Source organism: Pleuronectes platessa, unplaced genomic scaffold (genome assembly GCF_947347685.1).
Source record: "Pleuronectes platessa unplaced genomic scaffold, fPlePla1.1 scaffold_25, whole genome shotgun sequence".
Taxonomy (NCBI): Eukaryota; Metazoa; Chordata; class Actinopteri; order Pleuronectiformes; family Pleuronectidae; genus Pleuronectes; species Pleuronectes platessa.
Genome location: NW_026519137.1, coordinates 527149 through 547474, shown reverse-complemented (window position 1 = coordinate 547474; position 20326 = coordinate 527149).

Here is a 20326-nt window from a genome sequence, read left to right as displayed (position 1 = left end):
TTAAACATTGTTGCAAAATTAGACTTATCTCACCGTTTCCAGCACTTTTGTGCACCTTGGGCATATCTGTGATGAAAAAATGAAGATTTTAACCAAAGTTGCAAAAATAGGCATATCTCAACGTTTCCAGCGCTTTTGGGCATCTTGGGCACATCTGTGATGAAAAATTTAAGATTTTAACCAAAGTTGCAAAAATAGGCTTATCTCACCGTTTCCAGCACTTTTGCGCATCTTGGGCACATCTGTGATGAAAAATTTAAGATTTTAACCAAAGTTGCATAAATAGGCTTATCTCCCCGTTTCCAGCACTTTTTGGCACTTAGAGCCAATCTGACAGTAGAAATCGTGCAGTTGCTACTTTTTCATTGGGGTTTCCAAAACTTAAAATCTTTTTTTCAAAGAGTTCCTTTAGAGTTGAAACCAAGATTTCAAATTATCCTTTTTCATTATTATAATCCACTGTATGCATTTTAAGTATCAAGGAATTTGACTGAAGGCCTTTTGAGAAAACACGTTGATTAGTGACCCTATTTCATTATGGCAGTCAAACCACTGATTTTCAACTTTAGTCTATGAAACCTCCAAACCTTAAACATTGTTGCAAAATTAGGCTTATCTCACCGTTTCCAGCACTTTTGTGCACCTTGGGCATATCTGTGATGAAAAAATGAAGATTTTAACCAAAGTTGCAAAAATAGGCTTATCTCCCCGTTTCCAGCACTTTTTGGCACTTAGAGCCAATCTGACAGTAGAAACCGTGCAGTTGCTACTTTTTCATTGGGGTTTCCAAAACTTAAAATCTTTTTTTTAAAGAGTTCCTTTAGAGTTGAAACCAAGATTTCAAATTATCCTTTTTCATTATTATAATCCACTGTATGCATTTTAAGTATCAAGGAATTTGACTGAAGGCCTTTTGAGAAAACACGTTGATTAGTGACCCTATTTCATTATGGCAGTCAAACCACTGATTTTCAACTTTAGTCTATGAAACCTCCAAACCTTAAACATTGTTGCAAAATTAGACTTATCTCACCGTTTCCAGCACTTTTGTGCACCTTGGGCATATCTGTGATGAAAAAATGAAGATTTTAACCAAAATTGCAAAAATAGGCTTATCTCACCGTTTCCAGCGCTTTTGGGCATCTTGGGCACATCTGTGATGAAAAATTTAAGATTTTAACCATAGTTGCAAAAATAGGCTTATCTCACCGTTTCCAGCGCTTTTGCGCATCTTGGGCACATCTGTGATGAAAAATTTAAGATTTTAACCAAAGTTGCATAAATAGGCTTATCTCCCCGTTTCCAGCACTTTTTGGCACTTAGAGCCAATCTGACAGTAGAAACCGTGCAGTTGCTACTTTTTCATTGGGGTTTCCAAAACTTAAAATCTTTTTTTCAAAGAGTTCCTTTAGAGTTGAAACCAAGATTTCAAATTATCCTTTTTCATTATTATAATCCACTGTATGCATTTTAAGTATCAAGGAATTTGACTGAAGGCCTTTTGAGAAAACACGTTGATTAGTGACCCTATTTCATTATGGCAGTCAAACCACTGATTTTCAACTTTAGTCTATGAAACCTCCAAACCTTAAACATTGTTGCAAAATTAGGCTTATCTCACCGTTTCCAGCACTTTTGTGCACCTTGGGCATATCTGTGATGAAAAAATGAAGATTTTAACCAAAGTTGCAAAAATAGGCTTATCTCCCCGTTTCCAGCACTTTTTGGCACTTAGAGCCAATCTGACAGTAGAAACCGTGCAGTTGCTACATTTTCATTGGGGTTTCCAAAACTTAAAATCTTTTTTTTAAAGAGTTCCTTTAGAGTTGAAACCAAGATTTCAAATTATCCTTTTTCATTATTATAATCTACTGTATGCATTTTAAGTATCAAGGAATTTGACTGAAGGCCTTTTGAGAAAACACGTTGATTAGTGACCCTATTTCATTATGGCAGTCAAAACACTGATTTTCATTTTTAGTCTATGAAACCTCCAAACCTTAAACATTGTTGCAAAATTAGACTTATCTCACCGTTTCCAGCACTTTTGTGCACCTTGGGCATATCTGTGATGAAAAAATGAAGATTTTAACCAAAGTTGCAAAAATAGGCTTATCTCACCGTTTCCAGCGCTTTTGGGCATCTTGGGCACATCTGTGATGAAAAATTTAAGATTTTAACCATATTTGCAAAAATAGGCTTATCTCACCGTTTCCAGTGCTTTTGCGCATCTTGGGCACATCTGTGATGAAAAATTAAAGATTTTAACCATAGTTGCAAAAATAGGCTTATCTCCCCGTTTCCAGCACTTTTTGGCACTTAGAGCCAATCTGACAGTAGAAACCGTGCAGTTGCTACTTTTTCATTGGGGTTTCCAAAACTTCAAATCTTTTTTTTAAAGAGTTCCTTTAGAGTTGAAACCAAGATTTCAAATTATCCTTTTTCATTATTATAATCTACTGTATGCATTTTAAGTATCAAGGAATTTGACTGAAGGCCTTTTGAGAAAACACGTTGATTAGTGACCCTATTTCATTATGGCAGTCAAAACACTGATTTTCATTTTTAGTCTATGAAACCTCCAAACCTTAAACATTGTTGCAAAATTAGACTTATCTCACCGTTTCCAGCACTTTTGTGCACCTTGGGCATATCTGTGATGAAAAAATGAAGATTTTAACCAAAATTGCAAAAATAGGCTTATCTCACCGTTTCCAGCGCTTTTGGGCATCTTGGGCACATCTGTGATGAAAAATTTAAGATTTTAACCATAGTTGCAAAAATAGGCTTATCTCACCGTTTCCAGCGCTTTTGCGCATCTTGGGCACATCTGTGATGAAAAATTTAAGATTTTAACCAAAGTTGCATAAATAGGCTTATCTCCCCGTTTCCAGCACTTTTTGGCACTTAGAGCCAATCTGACAGTAGAAACCGTGCAGTTGCTACTTTTTCATTGGGGTTTCCAAAACTTAAAATCTTTTTTTCAAAGAGTTCCTTTAGAGTTGAAACCAAGATTTCAAATTATCCTTTTTCATTATTATAATCCACTGTATGCATTTTAAGTATCAAGGAATTTGACTGAAGGCCTTTTGAGAAAACACGTTGATTAGTGACCCTATTTCATTATGGCAGTCAAACCACTGATTTTCAACTTTAGTCTATGAAACCTCCAAACCTTAAACATTGTTGCAAAATTAGGCTTATCTCACCGTTTCCAGCACTTTTGTGCACCTTGGGCATATCTGTGATGAAAAAATGAAGATTTTAACCAAAGTTGCAAAAATAGGCTTATCTCCCCGTTTCCAGCACTTTTTGGCACTTAGAGCCAATCTGACAGTAGAAACCGTGCAGTTGCTACATTTTCATTGGGGTTTCCAAAACTTAAAATCTTTTTTTTAAAGAGTTCCTTTAGAGTTGAAACCAAGATTTCAAATTATCCTTTTTCATTATTATAATCTACTGTATGCATTTTAAGTATCAAGGAATTTGACTGAAGGCCTTTTGAGAAAACACGTTGATTAGTGACCCTATTTCATTATGGCAGTCAAAACACTGATTTTCATTTTTAGTCTATGAAACCTCCAAACCTTAAACATTGTTGCAAAATTAGACTTATCTCACCGTTTCCAGCACTTTTGTGCACCTTGGGCATATCTGTGATGAAAAAATGAAGATTTTAACCAAAGTTGCAAAAATAGGCTTATCTCACCGTTTCCAGCGCTTTTGGGCATCTTGGGCACATCTGTGATGAAAAATTTAAGATTTTAACCATATTTGCAAAAATAGGCTTATCTCACCGTTTCCAGTGCTTTTGCGCATCTTGGGCACATCTGTGATGAAAAATTAAAGATTTTAACCATAGTTGCAAAAATAGGCTTATCTCCCCGTTTCCAGCACTTTTTGGCACTTAGAGCCAATCTGACAGTAGAAACCGTGCAGTTGCTACTTTTTCATTGGGGTTTCCAAAACTTCAAATCTTTTTTTTAAAGAGTTCCTTTAGAGTTGAAACCAAGATTTCAAATTATCCTTTTTCATTATTATAATCTACTGTATGCATTTTAAGTATCAAGGAATTTGACTGAAGGCCTTTTGAGAAAACACGTTGATTAGTGACCCTATTTCATTATGGCAGTCAAAACACTGATTTTCATTTTTAGTCTATGAAACCTCCAAACCTTAAACATTGTTGCAAAATTAGACTTATCTCACCGTTTCCAGCGCTTTTGGGCATCTTGGGCACATCTGTGATGAAAAATTTAAGATTTTAACCATAGTTGCAAAAATAGGCTTATCTCACCGTTTCCAGCGCTTTTGCGCATCTTGGGCACATCTGTGATGAAAAATTTAAGATTTTAACCATAGTTGCAAAAATAGGCTTATCTCACCGTTTCCAGCGCTTTTGCGCATCTTGGGCACATCTGTGATGAAAAATTTAAGATTTTAACCAAAGTTGCAAACATAGGCTTATCTCCCCGTTTCCAGCACTTTTTGGCACTTAGAGCCAATCTGACAGTAGAAACCGTGCAGTTGCTACTTTTTCATTGGGGTTTCCAAAATTTAAAATCTTTTTTTTAAAGAGTTCCTTTAGAGTTGAAACCAAGATTTCAAATTATCCTTTTTCATTATTATAATCCACTGTATGCATTTTAAGTATCAAGGAATTTGACTGAAGGCCTTTTGAGAAAACACGTTGATTAGTGACCCTATTTCATTATGGCAGTCAAACCACTGATTTTCAACTTTAGTCTATGAAACCTCCAAACCTTAAACATTGTTGCAAAATTAGACTTATCTCACCGTTTCCAGCACTTTTGTGCACCTTGGGCATATCTGTGATGAAAAAATGAAGATTTTAACCAAAGTTGCAAAAATAGGCATATCTCAACGTTTCCAGCGCTTTTGGGCATCTTGGGCACATCTGTGATGAAAAATTTAAGATTTTAACCAAAGTTGCAAAAATAGGCTTATCTCACCGTTTCCAGCACTTTTGCGCATCTTGGGCACATCTGTGATGAAAAATTTAAGATTTTAACCAAAGTTGCATAAATAGGCTTATCTCCCCGTTTCCAGCACTTTTTGGCACTTAGAGCCAATCTGACAGTAGAAATCGTGCAGTTGCTACTTTTTCATTGGGGTTTCCAAAACTTAAAATCTTTTTTTCAAAGAGTTCCTTTAGAGTTGAAACCAAGATTTCAAATTATCCTTTTTCATTATTATAATCCACTGTATGCATTTTAAGTATCAAGGAATTTGACTGAAGGCCTTTTGAGAAAACACGTTGATTAGTGACCCTATTTCATTATGGCAGTCAAACCACTGATTTTCAACTTTAGTCTATGAAACCTCCAAACCTTAAACATTGTTGCAAAATTAGGCTTATCTCACCGTTTCCAGCACTTTTGTGCACCTTGGGCATATCTGTGATGAAAAAATGAAGATTTTAACCAAAGTTGCAAAAATAGGCTTATCTCCCCGTTTCCAGCACTTTTTGGCACTTAGAGCCAATCTGACAGTAGAAACCGTGCAGTTGCTACTTTTTCATTGGGGTTTCCAAAACTTAAAATCTTTTTTTTAAAGAGTTCCTTTAGAGTTGAAACCAAGATTTCAAATTATCCTTTTTCATTATTATAATCCACTGTATGCATTTTAAGTATCAAGGAATTTGACTGAAGGCCTTTTGAGAAAACACGTTGATTAGTGACCCTATTTCATTATGGCAGTCAAACCACTGATTTTCAACTTTAGTCTATGAAACCTCCAAACCTTAAACATTGTTGCAAAATTAGACTTATCTCACCGTTTCCAGCACTTTTGTGCACCTTGGGCATATCTGTGATGAAAAAATGAAGATTTTAACCAAAATTGCAAAAATAGGCTTATCTCACCGTTTCCAGCGCTTTTGGGCATCTTGGGCACATCTGTGATGAAAAATTTAAGATTTTAACCATAGTTGCAAAAATAGGCTTATCTCACCGTTTCCAGCGCTTTTGCGCATCTTGGGCACATCTGTGATGAAAAATTAAAGATTTTAACCATAGTTGCAAAAATAGGCTTATCTCCCCGTTTCCAGCACTTTTTGGCACTTAGAGCCAATCTGACAGTAGAAACCGTGCAGTTGCTACTTTTTCATTGGGGTTTCCAAAACTTCAAATCTTTTTTTTAAAGAGTTCCTTTAGAGTTGAAACCAAGATTTCAAATTATCCTTTTTCATTATTATAATCTACTGTATGCATTTTAAGTATCAAGGAATTTGACTGAAGGCCTTTTGAGAAAACACGTTGATTAGTGACCCTATTTCATTATGGCAGTCAAAACACTGATTTTCATTTTTAGTCTATGAAACCTCCAAACCTTAAACATTGTTGCAAAATTAGACTTATCTCACCGTTTCCAGCGCTTTTGGGCATCTTGGGCACATCTGTGATGAAAAATTTAAGATTTTAACCATAGTTGCAAAAATAGGCTTATCTCACCGTTTCCAGCGCTTTTGCGCATCTTGGGCGCATCTGTGATGAAAAATTTAAGATTTTAACCATAGTTGCAAAAATAGGCTTATCTCACCGTTTCCAGCGCTTTTGCGCATCTTGGGCACATCTGTGATGAAAAATTTAAGATTTTAACCAAAGTTGCAAAAATAGGCTTATCTCCCCGTTTCCAGCACTTTTTGGCACTTAGAGCCAATCTGACAGTAGAAACCGTGCAGTTGCTACTTTTTCATTGGGGTTTCCAAAATTTAAAATCTTTTTTTTAAAGAGTTCCTTTAGAGTTGAAACCAAGATTTCAAATTATCCTTTTTCATTATTATAATCCACTGTATGCATTTTAAGTATCAAGGAATTTGACTGAAGGCCTTTTGAGAAAACACGTTGATTAGTGACCCTATTTCATTATGGCAGTCAAACCACTGATTTTCAACTTTAGTCTATGAAACCTCCAAACCTTAAACATTGTTGCAAAATTAGACTTATCTCACCGTTTCCAGCACTTTTGTGCACCTTGGGCATATCTGTGATGAAAAAATGAAGATTTTAACCAAAGTTGCAAAAATAGGCATATCTCAACGTTTCCAGCGCTTTTGGGCATCTTGGGCACATCTGTGATGAAAAATTTAAGATTTTAACCAAAGTTGCAAAAATAGGCTTATCTCACCGTTTCCAGCACTTTTGCGCATCTTGGGCACATCTGTGATGAAAAATTTAAGATTTTAACCAAAGTTGCATAAATAGGCTTATCTCCACGTTTCCAGCACTTTTTGGCACTTAGAGCCAATCTGACAGTAGAAATCGTGCAGTTGCTACTTTTTCATTGGGGTTTCCAAAACTTAAAATCTTTTTTTCAAAGAGTTCCTTTAGAGTTGAAACCAAGATTTCAAATTATCCTTTTTCATTATTATAATCCACTGTATGCATTTTAAGTATCAAGGAATTTGACTGAAGGCCTTTTGAGAAAACACGTTGATTAGTGACCCTATTTCATTATGGCAGTCAAACCACTGATTTTCAACTTTAGTCTATGAAACCTCCAAACCTTAAACATTGTTGCAAAATTAGGCTTATCTCACCGTTTCCAGCACTTTTGTGCACCTTGGGCATATCTGTGATGAAAAAATGAAGATTTTAACCAAAGTTGCAAAAATAGGCTTATCTCACCGTTTCCAGCGCTTTTGGGCATCTTGGGCACATCTGTGATGAAAAATTTAAGATTTTAACCATATTTGCAAAAATAGGCTTATCTCACCGTTTCCAGTGCTTTTGCGCATCTTGGGCACATCTGTGATGAAAAATTAAAGATTTTAACCATAGTTGCAAAAACAGGCTTATCTCCCCGTTTCCAGCACTTTTTGGCACTTAGAGCCAATCTAAACGTAGAAAACCGTGCAGTTACTACTTTTTCATTGGGGTTTCCAAAACTTAAAATCTTTTTTTTAAAGAGTTCCTTTAGAGTTGAAACCAAGATTTCAAATTATCCTTTTTCATTATTATAATCCACTGTATGCATTTTAAGTATCAAGGAATTTGACTGAAGGCCTTTTGAGAAAGCACATTGATTAGTGACCCTATTTCATTATGGCAGTCAAACCACTGATTTTCAACTTTAGTCTATGAAACCTCCAAACCTTAAACATTGTTGCAAAATTAGGCTTATCTCACCGTTTCCAGCACTTTTGTGTATCTTGGGCACATCTGTGATGAAAAATTTAAGATTTTAACCATAGTTGCAAAAATAGGCTTATCTCACCGTTTCCAGCGCTTTTGCGCATCTTGGGCACATCTGTGATGAAAAATTTAAGATTTTAACCAAAGTTGCAAAAATAGGCTTATCTCCCCATTTCCAGCACTTTTTGGCACTTAGAGCCAATCTGACAGTAGAAACCGTGCAGTTGCTACTTTTTCATTGGGGTTTCCAAAACTTAAAATCTTTTTTTTAAAGAGTTCCTTTAGAGTTGAAACCAAGATTTCAAATTATCCTTTTTCATTATTATAATCCACTGTATGCATTTTAAGTATCAAGGAATATGACTGAAGGCCTTTTGAGAAAACACGTTGATTAGTGACCCTATTTCATTATGGCAGTCAAACCACTGATTTTCAACTTTAGTCTATGAAACCTCCAAACCTTAAACATTGTTGCAAAATTAGACTTATCTCAACGTTTCCAGCACTTTTGTGCACCTTGGGCATATCTGTGATGAAAAAATGAAGATTTTAACCAAAGTTGCAAAAATAGGCTTATCTCACCGTTTCCAGCGCTTTTGGGCATCTTGGGCACATCTGTGATGAAAAATGTAAGATTTTAACCATAGTTGCAAAAATAGGCTTATCTCACCATTTCCAGCGCTTTTTTGCGCATCTTGGGCACATCTGTGATGAAAAATTTAAGATTTTAACCAAAGTTTCATAAATAGGCTTATCTCCCCGTTTCCAGCACTTTTTGGCACTTAGAGCCAATCTGACAGTAGAAACCGTGCAGTTGCTACTTTTTCATTGGGGTCTCCAAAACTTAAAATCTTTTTTTTAAAGAGTTCCTTTAGAGTTGAAACCAAGATTTCAAATTATCCTTTTTCATTATTATAATCCACTGTATGCATTTTAAGTATCAAGGAATTTGACTGAAGGCCTTTTGAGAAAACACGTTGATTAGTGACCCTATTTCATTATGGCAGTCAAACCACTGATTTTCAACTTTAGTCTATGAAACCTCCAAACCTTAAACATTGTTGCAAAATTAGACTTATCTCACCGTTTCCAGCACTTTTGTGCACCTTGGGCATATCTGTGATGAAAAAATGAAGATTTTAACCAAAGTTGCAAAAATAGGCATATCTCAACGTTTCCAGCGCTTTTGGGCATCTTGGGCACATCTGTGATGAAAAATTTAAGATTTTAACCAAAGTTGCAAAAATAGGCTTATCTCACCGTTTCCAGCACTTTTGCGCATCTTGGGCACATCTGTGATGAAAAATTTAAGATTTTAACCAAAGTTGCATAAATAGGCTTATCTCACCGTTTCCAGCGCTTTTGGGCATCTTGGGCACATCTGTGATGAAAAATTTAAGATTTTAACCATATTTGCAAAAATAGGCTTATCTCACCGTTTCCAGTGCTTTTGCGCATCTTGGGCACATCTGTGATGAAAAATTAAAGATTTTAACCATAGTTGCAAAAACAGGCTTATCTCCCCGTTTCCAGCACTTTTTGGCACTTAGAGCCAATCTAAACGTAGAAAACCGTGCAGTTACTACTTTTTCATTGGGGTTTCCAAAACTTAAAATCTTTTTTTTAAAGAGTTCCTTTAGAGTTGAAACCAAGATTTCAAATTATCCTTTTTCATTATTATAATCCACTGTATGCATTTTAAGTATCAAGGAATTTGACTGAAGGCCTTTTGAGAAAGCACATTGATTAGTGACCCTATTTCATTATGGCAGTCAAACCACTGATTTTCAACTTTAGTCTATGAAACCTCCAAACCTTAAACATTGTTGCAAAATTAGGCTTATCTCACCGTTTCCAGCACTTTTGTGTATCTTGGGCACATCTGTGATGAAAAATTTAAGATTTTAACCATAGTTGCAAAAATAGGCTTATCTCACCGTTTCCAGCGCTTTTGCGCATCTTGGGCACATCTGTGATGAAAAATTTAAGATTTTAACCAAAGTTGCAAAAATAGGCTTATCTCCCCATTTCCAGCACTTTTTGGCACTTAGAGCCAATCTGACAGTAGAAACCGTGCAGTTGCTACTTTTTCATTGGGGTTTCCAAAACTTAAAATCTTTTTTTTAAAGAGTTCCTTTAGAGTTGAAACCAAGATTTCAAATTATCCTTTTTCATTATTATAATCCACTGTATGCATTTTAAGTATCAAGGAATATGACTGAAGGCCTTTTGAGAAAACACGTTGATTAGTGACCCTATTTCATTATGGCAGTCAAACCACTGATTTTCAACTTTAGTCTATGAAACCTCCAAACCTTAAACATTGTTGCAAAATTAGACTTATCTCAACGTTTCCAGCACTTTTGTGCACCTTGGGCATATCTGTGATGAAAAAATGAAGATTTTAACCAAAGTTGCAAAAATAGGCTTATCTCACCGTTTCCAGCGCTTTTGGGCATCTTGGGCACATCTGTGATGAAAAATGTAAGATTTTAACCATAGTTGCAAAAATAGGCTTATCTCACCATTTCCAGCGCTTTTTTGCGCATCTTGGGCACATCTGTGATGAAAAATTTAAGATTTTAACCAAAGTTTCATAAATAGGCTTATCTCCCCGTTTCCAGCACTTTTTGGCACTTAGAGCCAATCTGACAGTAGAAACCGTGCAGTTGCTACTTTTTCATTGGGGTCTCCAAAACTTAAAATCTTTTTTTTAAAGAGTTCCTTTAGAGTTGAAACCAAGATTTCAAATTATCCTTTTTCATTATTATAATCCACTGTATGCATTTTAAGTATCAAGGAATTTGACTGAAGGCCTTTTGAGAAAACACGTTGATTAGTGACCCTATTTCATTATGGCAGTCAAACCACTGATTTTCAACTTTAGTCTATGAAACCTCCAAACCTTAAACATTGTTGCAAAATTAGACTTATCTCACCGTTTCCAGCACTTTTGTGCACCTTGGGCATATCTGTGATGAAAAAATGAAGATTTTAACCAAAGTTGCAAAAATAGGCATATCTCAACGTTTCCAGCGCTTTTGGGCATCTTGGGCACATCTGTGATGAAAAATTTAAGATTTTAACCAAAGTTGCAAAAATAGGCTTATCTCACCGTTTCCAGCACTTTTGCGCATCTTGGGCACATCTGTGATGAAAAATTTAAGATTTTAACCAAAGTTGCATAAATAGGCTTATCTCCCCGTTTCCAGCACTTTTTGGCACTTAGAGCCAATCTGACAGTAGAAATCGTGCAGTTGCTACTTTTTCATTGGGGTTTCCAAAACTTAAAATCTTTTTTTCAAAGAGTTCCTTTAGAGTTGAAACCAAGATTTCAAATTATCCTTTTTCATTATTATAATCCACTGTATGCATTTTAAGTATCAAGGAATTTGACTGAAGGCCTTTTGAGAAAACACGTTGATTAGTGACCCTATTTCATTATGGCAGTCAAACCACTGATTTTCAACTTTAGTCTATGAAACCTCCAAACCTTAAACATTGTTGCAAAATTAGGCTTATCTCACCGTTTCCAGCACTTTTGTGCACCTTGGGCATATCTGTGATGAAAAAATGAAGATTTTAACCAAAGTTGCAAAAATAGGCTTATCTCCCCGTTTCCAGCACTTTTTGGCACTTAGAGCCAATCTGACAGTAGAAACCGTGCAGTTGCTACTTTTTCATTGGGGTTTCCAAAACTTAAAATCTTTTTTTTAAAGAGTTCCTTTAGAGTTGAAACCAAGATTTCAAATTATCCTTTTTCATTATTATAATCCACTGTATGCATTTTAAGTATCAAGGAATTTGACTGAAGGCCTTTTGAGAAAACACGTTGATTAGTGACCCTATTTCATTATGGCAGTCAAACCACTGATTTTCAACTTTAGTCTATGAAACCTCCAAACCTTAAACATTGTTGCAAAATTAGACTTATCTCACCGTTTCCAGCACTTTTGTGCACCTTGGGCATATCTGTGATGAAAAATTTAAGATTTTAACCATAGTTGCAAAAATAGGCTTATCTCACCGTTTCCAGCGCTTTTGCGCATCTTGGGCACATCTGTGATGAAAAATTAAAGATTTTAACCATAGTTGCAAAAATAGGCTTATCTCCCCGTTTCCAGCACTTTTTGGCACTTAGAGCCAATCTGACAGTAGAAACCGTGCAGTTGCTACTTTTTCATTGGGGTTTCCAAAACTTCAAATCTTTTTTTTAAAGAGTTCCTTTAGAGTTGAAACCAAGATTTCAAATTATCCTTTTTCATTATTATAATCTACTGTATGCATTTTAAGTATCAAGGAATTTGACTGAAGGCCTTTTGAGAAAACACGTTGATTAGTGACCCTATTTCATTATGGCAGTCAAAACACTGATTTTCATTTTTAGTCTATGAAACCTCCAAACCTTAAACATTGTTGCAAAATTAGACTTATCTCACCGTTTCCAGCGCTTTTGGGCATCTTGGGCACATCTGTGATGAAAAATTTAAGATTTTAACCATAGTTGCAAAAATAGGCTTATCTCACCGTTTCCAGCGCTTTTGCGCATCTTGGGCACATCTGTGATGAAAAATTTAAGATTTTAACCATAGTTGCAAAAATAGGCTTATCTCACCGTTTCCAGCGCTTTTGCGCATCTTGGGCACATCTGTGATGAAAAATTTAAGATTTTAACCAAAGTTGCAAAAATAGGCTTATCTCCCCGTTTCCAGCACTTTTTGGCACTTAGAGCCAATCTGACAGTAGAAACCGTGCAGTTGCTACTTTTTCATTGGGGTTTCCAAAATTTAAAATCTTTTTTTTAAAGAGTTCCTTTAGAGTTGAAACCAAGATTTCAAATTATCCTTTTTCATTATTATAATCCACTGTATGCATTTTAAGTATCAAGGAATTTGACTGAAGGCCTTTTGAGAAAACACGTTGATTAGTGACCCTATTTCATTATGGCAGTCAAACCACTGATTTTCAACTTTAGTCTATGAAACCTCCAAACCTTAAACATTGTTGCAAAATTAGACTTATCTCACCGTTTCCAGCACTTTTGTGCACCTTGGGCATATCTGTGATGAAAAAATGAAGATTTTAACCAAAGTTGCAAAAATAGGCATATCTCAACGTTTCCAGCGCTTTTGGGCATCTTGGGCACATCTGTGATGAAAAATTTAAGATTTTAACCAAAGTTGCAAAAATAGGCTTATCTCACCGTTTCCAGCACTTTTGCGCATCTTGGGCACATCTGTGATGAAAAATTTAAGATTTTAACCAAAGTTTCATAAATAGGCTTATCTCCCCGTTTCCAGCACTTTTTGGCACTTAGAGCCAATCTGACAGTAGAAACCGTGCAGTTGCTACTTTTTCATTGGGGTCTCCAAAACTTAAAATCTTTTTTTTAAAGAGTTCCTTTAGAGTTGAAACCAAGATTTCAAATTATCCTTTTTCATTATTATAATCCACTGTATGCATTTTAAGTATCAAGGAATTTGACTGAAGGCCTTTTGAGAAAACACGTTGATTAGTGACCCTATTTCATTATGGCAGTCAAACCACTGATTTTCAACTTTAGTCTATGAAACCTCCAAACCTTAAACATTGTTGCAAAATTAGGCTTATCTCACCGTTTCCAGCACTTTTGTGCACCTTGGGCATATCTGTGATGAAAAAATGAAGATTTTAACCAAAGTTGCAAAAATAGGCTTATCTCACCGTTTCCAGCGCTTTTGGGCATCTTGGGCACATCTGTGATGAAAAATTTAAGATTTTAACCAAAGTTGCAAAAATAGGCTTATCTCCCCGTTTCCAGCACTTTTTGGCACTTAGAGCCAATCTGACAGTAGAAACCGTGCAGTTGCTACTTTTTCATTGGGGTTTCCAAAACTTAAAACCTTTTTTTTAAAGAGTTCCTTTAGAGTTGAAACCAAGATTTCAAATTATCCTTTTTCATTATTATAATCCACTGTATGCATTTTAAGTATCAAGGAATTTGACTGAAGGCCTTTTGAGAAAACACGTTGATTAGTGACCCTATTTCATTATGGCAGTCAAACCACTGATTTTCAACTTTAGTCTATGAAACCTCCAAACCTTAAACATTGTTGCAAAATTAGGCTTATCTCACCGTTTCCAGCACTTTTGTGCACCTTGGGCATATCTGTGATGAAAAATTTAAGATTTTAACCAAAGTTGCAAAAATAGGCTCATCTCAACGTTTCCAGCGCTTTTGGGCATCTTGGGCACATCTGTGATGAAAAATTTAAGATTTTAACCATAGTTGCAAAAATAGGCTTATCTCACCGTTTCCAGCGCTTTTGCGCATCTTGGGCACATCTGTGATGAAAAATTTAAGATTTTAACCAAAGTTGCAAAAATAGGCTTATCTCCCCGTTTCCAGCACTTTTTGGCACTTAGAGCCAATCTGACAGTAGAAACCGTGCAGTTGCTACTTTTTCATTGGGGTTTCCAAAACTTAAAATCTTTTTTTTAAAGAGTTCCTTTAGAGTTGAAACCAAGATTTCAAATTATCCTTTTTCATTATTATAATCCACTGTATTCATTTTAAGTATCAAGGAATTTGACTGAAGGCCTTTTGAGAAAACACGTTGATTAGTGACCCTATTTCATTATGGCAGTCAAACCACTGATTTTCAACTTTAGTCTATGAAACCTCCAAAACTTAAACATTGTTGCAAAATTAGACTTATCTCACCGTTTCCAGCACTTTTGTGCACCTTGGGCATATCTGTGATGAAAAAATGAAGATTTTAACCAAAGTTGCAAAAATAGGCTTATCTCACAGTTTCCAGCGCTTTTGGGTATCTTGGGCACATCTGTGATGAAAAATTTAAGATTTTAACCATAGTTGCAAAAATAGGCTTATCTCACCGTTTCCAGCGCTTTTGCGCATCTTGGGCACATCTGTGATGAAAAATTTAAGATTTTAACCAAAGTTGCAAAAATAGGCTTATCTCCCCGTTTCCAGCACTTTTTGGCACTTAGAGCCAATCTGACAGTAGAAACCGTGCAGTTGCTACATTTTCATTGGGGTTTCCAAAACTTAAAATCTTTTTTTTAAAGAGTTCCTTTAGAGTTGAAACCAAGATTTCAAATTATCCTTTTTCATTATTATAATCTACTGTATGCATTTTAAGTATCAAGGAATTTGACTGAAGGCCTTTTGAGAAAACACGTTGATTAGTGACCCTATTTCATTATGGCAGTCAAAACACTGATTTTCATTTTTAGTCTATGAAACCTCCAAACCTTAAACATTGTTGCAAAATTAGACTTATCTCACCGTTTCCAGCACTTTTGTGCACCTTGGGCATATCTGTGATGAAAAAATGAAGATTTTAACCAAAGTTGCAAAAATAGGCTTATCTCACCGTTTCCAGCGCTTTTGGGCATCTTGGGCACATCTGTGATGAAAAATTTAAGATTTTAACCATATTTGCAAAAATAGGCTTATCTCACCGTTTCCAGTGCTTTTGCGCATCTTGGGCACATCTGTGATGAAAAATTAAAGATTTTAACCATAGTTGCAAAAATAGGCTTATCTCCCCGTTTCCAGCACTTTTTGGCACTTAGAGCCAATCTGACAGTAGAAACCGTGCAGTTGCTACTTTTTCATTGGGGTTTCCAAAACTTCAAATCTTTTTTTTAAAGAGTTCCTTTAGAGTTGAAACCAAGATTTCAAATTATCCTTTTTCATTATTATAATCTACTGTATGCATTTTAAGTATCAAGGAATTTGACTGAAGGCCTTTTGAGAAAACACGTTGATTAGTGACCCTATTTCATTATGGCAGTCAAAACACTGATTTTCATTTTTAGTCTATGAAACCTCCAAACCTTAAACATTGTTGCAAAATTAGACTTATCTCACCGTTTCCAGCGCTTTTGGGCATCTTGGGCACATCTGTGATGAAAAATTTAAGATTTTAACCATAGTTGCAAAAATAGGCTTATCTCACCGTTTCCAGCGCTTTTGCGCATCTTGGGCACATCTGTGATGAAAAATTTAAGATTTTAACCATAGTTGCAAAAATAGGCTTATCTCACCGTTTCCAGCGCTTTTGCGCATCTTGGGCACATCTGTGATGAAAAATTTAAGATTTTAACCAAAGTTGCAAAAATAGGCTTATCTCCCCGTTTCCAGCACTTTTTGGCACTTAGAGCCAATCTGACAGTAGAAACCGTGCAGTTGCTACTTTTTCATTGGGGTTTCCAAAATTTAAAATCTTTTTTTTAAAGAGTTCCTTTAGAGTTGAAACCAAGATTTCAAATTATCCTTTTTCATTATTATAATCCACTGTATGCATTTTAAGTATCAAGGAATTTGACTGAAGGCCTTTTGAGAAAACACGTTGATTAGTGACCCTATTTCAATATGGCAGTCAAACCACTGATTTTCAACTTTAGTCTATGAAACCTCCAAACCTTAAACATTGTTGCAAAATTAGACTTATCTCACCGTTTCCAGCACTTTTGTGCACCTTGGGCATATCTGTGATGAAAAAATGAAGATTTTAACCAAAGTTGCAAAAATAGGCATATCTCAACGTTTCCAGCGCTTTTGGGCATCTTGGGCACATCTGTGATGAAAAATTTAAGATTTTAACCAAAGTTGCAAAAATAGGCTTATCTCACCGTTTCCAGCACTTTTGCGCATCTTGGGCACATCTGTGATGAAAAATTTAAGATTTTAACCAAAGTTGCATAAATAGGCTTATCTCCCCGTTTCCAGCACTTTTTGGCACTTAGAGCCAATCTGACAGTAGAAATCGTGCAGTTGCTACTTTTTCATTGGGGTTTCCAAAACTTAAAATCTTTTTTTCAAAGAGTTCCTTTAGAGTTGAAACCAAGATTTCAAATTATCCTTTTTCATTATTATAATCCACTGTATGCATTTTAAGTATCAAGGAATTTGACTGAAGGCCTTTTGAGAAAACACGTTGATTAGTGACCCTATTTCATTATGGCAGTCAAACCACTGATTTTCAACTTTAGTCTATGAAACCTCCAAACCTTAAACATTGTTGCAAAATTAGGCTTATCTCACCGTTTCCAGCACTTTTGTGCACCTTGGGCATATCTGTGATGAAAAAATGAAGATTTTAACCAAAGTTGCAAAAATAGGCTTATCTCCCCGTTTCCAGCACTTTTTGGCACTTAGAGCCAATCTGACAGTAGAAACCGTGCAGTTGCTACTTTTTCATTGGGGTTTCCAAAACTTAAAATCTTTTTTTTAAAGAGTTCCTTTAGAGTTGAAACCAAGATTTCAAATTATCCTTTTTCATTATTATAATCCACTGTATGCATTTTAAGTATCAAGGAATTTGACTGAAGGCCTTTTGAGAAAACACGTTGATTAGTGACCCTATTTCATTATGGCAGTCAAACCACTGATTTTCAACTTTAGTCTATGAAACCTCCAAACCTTAAACATTGTTGCAAAATTAGACTTATCTCACCGTTTCCAGCACTTTTGTGCACCTTGGGCATATCTGTGATGAAAAAATGAAGATTTTAACCAAAATTGCAAAAATAGGCTTATCTCACCGTTTCCAGCGCTTTTGGGCATCTTGGGCACATCTGTGATGAAAAATTTAAGATTTTAACCATAGTTGCAAAAATAGGCTTATCTCACCGTTTCCAGCGCTTTTGCGCATCTTGGGCACATCTGTGATGAAAAATTTAAGATTTTAACCAAAGTTGCATAAATAGGCTTATCTCCCCGTTTCCAGCACTTTTTGGCACTTAGAGCCAATCTGACAGTAGAAACCGTGCAGTTGCTACTTTTTCATTGGGGTTTCCAAAACTTAAAATCTTTTTTTCAAAGAGTTCCTTTAGAGTTGAAACCAAGATTTCAAATTATCCTTTTTCATTATTATAATCCACTGTATGCATTTTAAGTATCAAGGAATTTGACTGAAGGCCTTTTGAGAAAACACGTTGATTAGTGACCCTATTTCATTATGGCAGTCAAACCACTGATTTTCAACTTTAGTCTATGAAACCTCCAAACCTTAAACATTGTTGCAAAATTAGGCTTATCTCACCGTTTCCAGCACTTTTGTGCACCTTGGGCATATCTGTGATGAAAAAATGAAGATTTTAACCAAAGTTGCAAAAATAGGCTTATCTCACCGTTTCCAGCGCTTTTGGGCATCTTGGGCACATCTGTGATGAAAAATTTAAGATTTTAACCATATTTGCAAAAATAGGCTTATCTCACCGTTTCCAGTGCTTTTGCGCATCTTGGGCACATCTGTGATGAAAAATTAAAGATTTTAACCATAGTTGCAAAAACAGGCTTATCTCCCCGTTTCCAGCACTTTTTGGCACTTAGAGCCAATCTAAACGTAGAAAACCGTGCAGTTACTACTTTTTCATTGGGGTTTCCAAAACTTAAAATCTTTTTTTTAAAGAGTTCCTTTAGAGTTGAAACCAAGATTTCAAATTATCCTTTTTCATTATTATAATCCACTGTATGCATTTTAAGTATCAAGGAATTTGACTGAAGGCCTTTTGAGAAAGCACATTGATTAGTGACCCTATTTCATTATGGCAGTCAAACCACTGATTTTCAACTTTAGTCTATGAAACCTCCAAACCTTAAACATTGTTGCAAAATTAGGCTTATCTCACCGTTTCCAGCACTTTTGTGTATCTTGGGCACATCTGTGATGAAAAATTTAAGATTTTAACCATAGTTGCAAAAATAGGCTTATCTCACCGTTTCCAGCGCTTTTGCGCATCTTGGGCACATCTGTGATGAAAAATTTAAGATTTTAACCAAAGTTGCAAAAATAGGCTTATCTCCCCATTTCCAGCACTTTTTGGCACTTAGAGCCAATCTGACAGTAGAAACCGTGCAGTTGCTACTTTTTCATTGGGGTTTCCAAAACTTAAAATCTTTTTTTTAAAGAGTTCCTTTAGAGTTGAAACCAAGATTTCAAATTATCCTTTTTCATTATTATAATCCACTGTATGCATTTTAAGTATCAAGGAATATGACTGAAGGCCTTTTGAGAAAACACGTTGATTAGTGACCCTATTTCATTATGGCAGTCAAACCACTGATTTTCAACTTTAGTCTATGAAACCTCCAAACCTTAAACATTGTTGCAAAATTAGACTTATCTCAACGTTTCCAGCACTTTTGTGCACCTTGGGCATATCTGTGATGAAAAAATGAAGATTTTAACCAAAGTTGCAAAAATAGGCTTATCTCACCGTTTCCAGCGCTTTTGGGCATCTTGGGCACATCTGTGATGAAAAATGTAAGATTTTAACCATAGTTGCAAAAATAGGCTTATCTCACCATTTCCAGCGCTTTTTTGCGCATCTTGGGCACATCTGTGATGAAAAATTTAAGATTTTAACCAAAGTTTCATAAATAGGCTTATCTCCCCGTTTCCAGCACTTTTTGGCACTTAGAGCCAATCTGACAGTAGAAACCGTGCAGTTGCTACTTTTTCATTGGGGTCTCCAAAACTTAAAATCTTTTTTTTAAAGAGTTCCTTTAGAGTTGAAACCAAGATTTCAAATTATCCTTTTTCATTATTATAATCCACTGTATGCATTTTAAGTATCAAGGAATTTGACTGAAGGCCTTTTGAGAAAACACGTTGATTAGTGACCCTATTTCATTATGGCAGTCAAACCACTGATTTTCAACTTTAGTCTATGAAACCTCCAAACCTTAAACATTGTTGCAAAATTAGGCTTATCTCACCGTTTCCAGCACTTTTGTGCACCTTGGGCATATCTGTGATGAAAAAATGAAGATTTTAACCAAAGTTGCAAAAATAGGCTTATCTCACCGTTTCCAGCGCTTTTTGGCACTTAGAGCCAATCTGACAGTAGAAACCGTGCAGTTGCTACTTTTTCATTGGGGTTTCCAAAACTTAAAACCTTTTTTTTAAAGAGTTCCTTTAGAGTTGAAACCAAGATTTCAAATTATCCTTTTTCATTATTATAATCCACTGTATGCATTTTAAGTATCAAGGAATTTGACTGAAGGCCTTTTGAGAAAACACGTTGATTAGTGACCCTATTTCATTATGGCAGTCAAACCACTGATTTTCAACTTTAGTCTATGAAACCTCCAAACCTTAAACATTGTTGCAAAATTAGGCTTATCTCACCGTTTCCAGCACTTTTGTGCACCT